At 37.2% G+C, this 6,822-nt stretch overlaps 1 pseudogene; it reads right to left on the bottom strand.

Annotated features, from left to right (window-relative positions):
- Positions 1-353: 353 nt before the first annotated feature.
- LOC105003839 overlaps positions 354-6,822 on the bottom strand; it is a 7,303-nt pseudogene continuing 834 nt past the window's right edge.

Below are 6,822 nucleotides of genomic sequence, written 5' to 3'. Positions count from 1 at the left end.
TCCTGCGTGAACGCCCACCCGGCTCTGCGGTCTTCCCGCCTGCTTCTTCAGGGACTCTCCTCGGCGTTATCCTCAACCTGGGGCCCAACCCTATGGTAGTGGGCCTGAGGGATAATATTAGCCCCACTGAACTCCCATGTAGCTTCAAGTGCGTGCGCCCCACTTTTTTCTCTTCATCTTTGACCGTATTCATCCTCTTTGGATAAATAAATTTCAGTTTCCTAATCCCAAATTTCCTGCCCTCCAGCTTCTTTGCACCTGTTTGCCGATTAACACTGTTTCCCCTGCCAGGTTAGGGGTTCTTTTCTCCTTTGCCCATCCTCTGGCCTTCAGCTTTTCCCACTTGCTCTGTGCTACTCTTCTTCAGTGACAACCTTTTTTTTTATCATTTCTCTATCAACTTTTTCCCTCACCTGTTAAGGATTTAAAGTTTCAAAAACGATTTTTCTAGTACTTTACTTCCTCACAGGGCTATTACATGGATAAAATAAAAGTTTATGTGAAAGCACCTTGGATAACATTAAATGCCACAAAAATTCAAGCTAGATCATTTTGGTCTTGCAGTTACTATTCTGTACTGTATTTTTTTTCCCCCTAAATCTGACTACTCCACACATGTAATTTTTAAAAACTGAAATTTCTGACAACTGCTGATATATTCTGAAGTCCATGACCTTTATTTGTACCATGGAAAGTCAAGGCTGACTGCCTTTGCAGTTTAGAGCAAGATCTATTATTTCAAATCTTGCATTTGTGATCTCTTGGCCTGCCTAGTGATTCCCACCCCCTTTTTTTCCCTCCCCTGATAATGAGGAAACTGCTGTCTCAAATCACTTTAATGCTTTCCCATTGTTTTATTGGCTTTTTGATGTACACATTAGCAAATTGTTTTGAGTTTTTTCTGTGAAACCCAAGTTAAAGGATACTGAAAATGTTCCAGTCTGACTGGTTTTATTCTTAACCACTTAAAGATGTCTTCTGTATTAGTGGTTCTCAAACTTAAGTGTGAGGCGCTTTTTAAAATGAGAGCTCTAGGGTCACACTCTAGAGATATTCCTTAGCCTTAGTGATGGAATGGAGTAGTTACTTAGATGGCACATAAACTTGCTTCAGGGATTAACATTATTAGATCAAGCAAACTCTTCTTTTAGACTTAATTTCAATGAATCAAAGTCTACTATTGAGCTGTAAGAGGTCCACCAGGCTAAGTTAAATGCTAAACACCCTCCCCCATTACTTGTTTCCACCTGGCATTCTTTCAAGTACTGCTTAGTAATTAGCCCAATAAACAGTTCTCCCCAGAGGGCTGACTCATCATCCTAGGAATCACTGAAAGATTCTAGTATGTACTTTCTCAAATTAATTTGTGACAGCTTCTTCAGATTTTAGCTTCCTTAACTGAAAAATCAAAGGGTTAAACTCAGGTCCGTTCTCAAACTCCTTGGATTCCAATCACCTGCAGGGCTCGTTGAAACACAGAAGTGCTAGGCTGCACCCCTAGAGTGTCTGAATCAGTTGGCCTGCCCCCATTTATGGTTCTAACAAGTTCCCAGGTGATGCCAATGAAACTGCCCTTCTGGCTATGAAGGCCTAACTGGGACTCTCTACGGAGAGAAGGCCTTTTAATATTCAGCAAAATCTAAGGATCAAAGAACATAGATACACACTTCTGTTGCCACCAAGGTCATTTCAGTAAAAAAGACAACTACAAAAATCTATAAAAACTACATGCATCACGTGTGCATATATAATTGGTGGGATTGTAGGGTGTTTGTTCCTGCTCCTCTTAGTTTTTCTAAAATGAGCATGGATTATTTTTCTCAGAGAACAGTAAGGCTATTATCTCCCCAAATCAGAAAGAACACTTTTATTAACACAGCCCAAGACAACATTTTTAAGTAATTTTATCACCAATTTGATTCAAAGTAAGCATTTAAAATTTTGTAGATTTTTTAATATATTAGCCCAGTCATGCTGAGTGCAGTTGATTTTTTAAAAATCAAACTGCAGGTCTTGATATTTATTTCCAATTAATTGTGCCTTGACTTTTCACCAAATTTAAGTCCTCACTACCATCTATTGAAATAATCTTGATTCACATCATCTACAGATTTAATAAGCAAGACTTTGGGGTGCATTATTGCCTTTAATAAGAATGCTGAATAAATCAAGGCCAAGAAGAGGGCCCAATGGCTTGGCTCTATAAGACTCACTTAGTTGGTCAGAGCCACAATCAATATACCTTGAATTGGGCCAGTTGTGATTGTACCTTAAAGGACTCACATTTATCAAATATTTCATCATGATCCCATAACTGGTGAAAAAGTGTCAAATTCTTCTGCTGAAATAAAGATACTATGGAATTCTCTGGATGTATATCACTCCTAAATGAGAAAATTAAGGTAAAGCACAATAATATATTGCCTTAAAGTATGGGTTCTAAATAAACAAATTTGCTTACCTGAGAAGTTTACAATTGCTTCTCTTACATCTAGAAGACATGTCCATTCACTTCCGACGTTCCCCTCAGATTCTTCCTGCACAGCACTGATATAATTCATCATAAACAATGCTTTCATCAGTATATCTTTTTTTCTCCAGATTATCAGTTTCTCTTCCTAGGTGGCTCAATAAAGAATCTGCCTGTCGATGCAGTAGACATAGGAGACACAGATTGGATCCCTGCGTCGGGAAGATCCCCTGGAGAAGGAAACCGGAACCCACTCCAGGGTTCTTGCCTGGGAAATCCCATGGACAGAGAAGCCTGGATGGCTAGTCTATGGGATCACAAAGAGTCGGGCATGACTTAGCAACTAAATAACAAACAGAAACTTTTAAATGACATCAACCTACCAGCTTTAAAATCCATAGCACTGAGTATTAATTAGTACTTATATTATTGTATTTTCTCATACATTTTAAAGATTAGAGAACAAATAACATTTATGGCACCTAAAGAATAATACCATCTGTTTCATTTACACACAACGGAGCTTCCTGGTTTTACCTTAAATGTTTGGAAACTATTAAATAAGAATGCCATCCTTCTTCATGAAGATTTATTGTTGTTGAGTGACTTGTCATGTCTGACTCTTTTGTGACCCCATGGACTGTAACCCGCTAGGCTCCTCTGTCCATGGGACTACCCAGGCAAAAATACTGGATTGGGTTGCCATTTCCTTCTCCAGGGGATCGTCCCAACCCAGGGATCGAACCTGCATCTCCTGTGTCTTCTGCACTGGCAGGTGGATTTTTTTACTGCTGAGCCACCAGGGAAGCACTCTTCATGAAGATACTTTGGACTGTTTTCTTTCTTTACGTTGAGACTCTCAAAACTAGTTTTCTGGCTGCTATATAACTTTATCAGGCAATACTTGATATATATGTGCATATACAATTCAATGACTATATATTTCAAAGAAATTTAAAAGAATTCCTTTTTAAGTAATTAAGTTCCCTGTTTGATATATTACACAGTAATAATCAGGAGAAATGCAAAGCAGAGTTTTTTACTCAAGCAATGACATGGTTAACTTAGTTCCCAGTCTTACCCCAAATAAGAAAAGTAATTATCAGTGATTAATATGTTCATACACATTTATATATATATTTAGTTTTAGTCAAATTTAAGACTACTGGAAATTTTAATACCAAGTGCATATAATTTGAACATATTAAATCTTTGAAACAAATTTTCTATATGTAATCAAAAAATAAATGACTGTGATCTAAGCCTTATATTTTAAAGGCACACTTTATCATATGAAATTTTGGTCTCAGTTTTAGTTATTTAAATCTTGGTCTCAATTTTAGGCATATTTATTTAATGGTTTAAAGTGTACCAAACTATTTTTCTTAAAGCCTTACTGTGTAATAGAGTTTCCCATGCTTTGTAACTGTATGAATGCACATTTTAAGAAATAAGTTAAAAATAATTGGAAAGAATACACATTCTCCAAAATTAGTCTGTAAGAATAAAAAAATCCCTTCCCATTTTCAGGAAGTCAGTAGTCCCCAAGTCTCAAATATATATTTTCATTTGTACTGAAAGTCATTTTTTGTCTACTTTGGAAATTACAAATATACAGTATGGAAAATGGTGTAATTACGACACAAATATCCATTGACTAGATGTAACAAATAGCTTCTATTTTACCTCATAAAATATTATTCTTATGCTAAAGAATTTTAAAGAAAATTATAGTAATCATGACATTTAACTCCTAAATGCTTCATTACAAATTTCCAAAAAAATAAGGGTATTTTGCCAAGTAACCACAATATTGTTAGCAAATCTAACAAAATCAACAATAATCCCCTCATACTACCTAACACCCAATAAAAGCATTTTTCAAGAAGATATTATGCTTAGAAAGAAGAAATAACATATATCCCAAGATAAAACCTGAAAGGATTATATTTAAATATTTAGAATCCTAATAGTTTCCTGTGATAGACCACAAAATAGCTCCCTTCCCTGGGAAAAATAAGATGTTTTTTCCCATTAAATCATGAGAATGCACAATATAATCCCTGAAATTCTTCCATGATAATATATCTCTGTGTATAGATATAACCAATGGAGTAGGTAATTGATCTTCAAAGGTATGTTTTTGAAAAGAATACAAATTCCTCAAAGTTTTAGTTTCCACTGAAATTGGCTTTACATATTCCCTCCCCCACACACAAGAAACGTGTACATTTCAGAGCTAAAGCATAAAGTAGATCATTGTTTCCCACAGCAGAACAGATCACCAATCAGTTCACAAAAACTGGATTTCTAAAATTAGCTACTTTTGTTCACACTTTGTCTTAAATTATGTTAAAGGTTTATAGAGTGTCAAGTCTCAAAAGGTACTAACTAGGTTTTTATTACTGATAACTATACTTCCCTTAATAACATGAATTGCTAAGAGTTTGAAAGGTACCAGTTTTTCTGATTATGCATTAATACCATTAGAACCTGTATATTGAACATTCACTGAAGCATGTATAATTTCCAAAGCTGCTTTTTTTTAATAACAATATTTCTTATCAGTTTCAGTAATATTGCAAACAAATAGGTTATACTTTGACAAAATAGCTAACTAAACACCATGGTACATGTCAACAAGACTCACATGTATAGTACAAGGTTGGTAAGAATAAGAATATTGTTCACCACTGATTGCTATGTTCATGAAATGGAATGTAAAAGAGGTTAACAGCAAAAAAGTGACTCATGATTCTCTTTGTCAAAGTAATTTTATGTAGCCTCTTGGAAAGAAAGGACTAGAAGAGAATAATTTTGGTATTTTTAAATGGAAAAGAATGCTGAATTTAACTACACTTAAAATACATTGGTAGGATTTCTTACTTCCTCCTCCACAGAAATTAACAATATATTTCTCATAGATTCCTATTATCTAGATGTCCAACCATATAAATAAGTGAATGACTCATATCATTGAAATATTTCATAGGGTTTTATGTTGATGATTTCAGGGGGAAAATCCCACTTTATCTTCCAGCAGAAAACAATGTTTGGCAATTATGATTAAAATATAAGAAAACAGAAGTTTAAATGGGGCTTAAGATTTAAGATTTAATCCACTATTAGTATACTGGATCACTTTTGCAACTTTAATAAAAATGTGTATTATGAAATTGCTTTTAAGTTTGGCATCTATTTGTTGCTTATTTTGTAAATAATTTTAAGACATCCTAGAGAGGCTTAAATCACTTGATGATAAATCATAAAAAAGACATTTATGGGTATTTGCAAGAACGACTGGCATAAACCAGAAAACACAGTGCTCAAAAACCACTGAGTCACAGTTCAATGATGTATAAGGTGAGATGTGCCCAGGGCTGGTTTCATGGGCTGCAACCAGTGCAGTCCTCAGAAGCCCACTGCTCAGAAGGACCCCATGTTGGGGTATAACACTGAGAGGGCACTGCAGTGAAATTCTCACATTTTACTTGTGAATTTGTCTTTTGTAAATGAAGTCCAATGGAACCCTGGAGTATATACTAGGGACTTAGAGTTTATTTCCTTGCCTCCCTAGACATGTTCTGTTACCAGCTTCCTGGTGCCCTGGACCCTGCCTGGCCTCCCTCTCCCCACCCTCACCCATTAATTACCATGGCTGTTTCCTACCCAGAGCAGCAGTAAGACTGCATTAGTAAGAGAGCTGATGAGGGAGGCCCACTTTCTGCCATGTCACCCTCCACTGGAGGGCCTGGGAACAGGTGTGGGGAGGGCTGGGATCCAGCAAGCAGTTTGCTCTGCAATCTTGAGGCAGGGCAAAAAGTCATGTCTGCCTTGGGCTGGCCACACCACAGCATTTTCACCAGATGGGGCTTCTTTGCCTATCCCATTTCAGGTAAACAACACTGTCCCAGCATGGGGACTTCCAATCCCTTGGGGGTCACCCTCTCATCAACCATGGATTACAGGAGCAAACTCATGTGAGGACAGATTGACTTCATCACCAGCTTAGACCCCACATTTTCATTTTGCACTAAGCATACAAATTATGTAGCTGGCCCTGATTGTGACTCTATAAAATAAACCCCCAGTTCAGTTCAGTCGCTCAGTCGTGTCCAACTCTGAGCGACCCCATGAATCGCAGCATGCCAGGCCTCCCTGTCCATCACCAACTCCCGGAGTTCACTCAGACTCATGTCCATCGAGTCAGTGATGCCATCCAGTCATCTCATCCTCTGTCGTCCCCTTCTCCTCCTGCCCCCAATCCCTCCCAGCATCAGTCTTTTCCAATGAGTCGACTCTTCACATGAGGTGGCCAAAGTAGGAGTTTCAGCTTTAGCATCATTCCTTCC

Source organism: Bison bison, unplaced genomic scaffold, assembly GCF_000754665.1.
Source record: "Bison bison bison isolate TAMUID 2011002044 unplaced genomic scaffold, Bison_UMD1.0 scf7180017864471, whole genome shotgun sequence".
Classification (NCBI taxonomy): Eukaryota; Metazoa; Chordata; class Mammalia; order Artiodactyla; family Bovidae; genus Bison; species Bison bison.
This window is presented reverse-complemented; position numbering and strand designations above follow the sequence as displayed.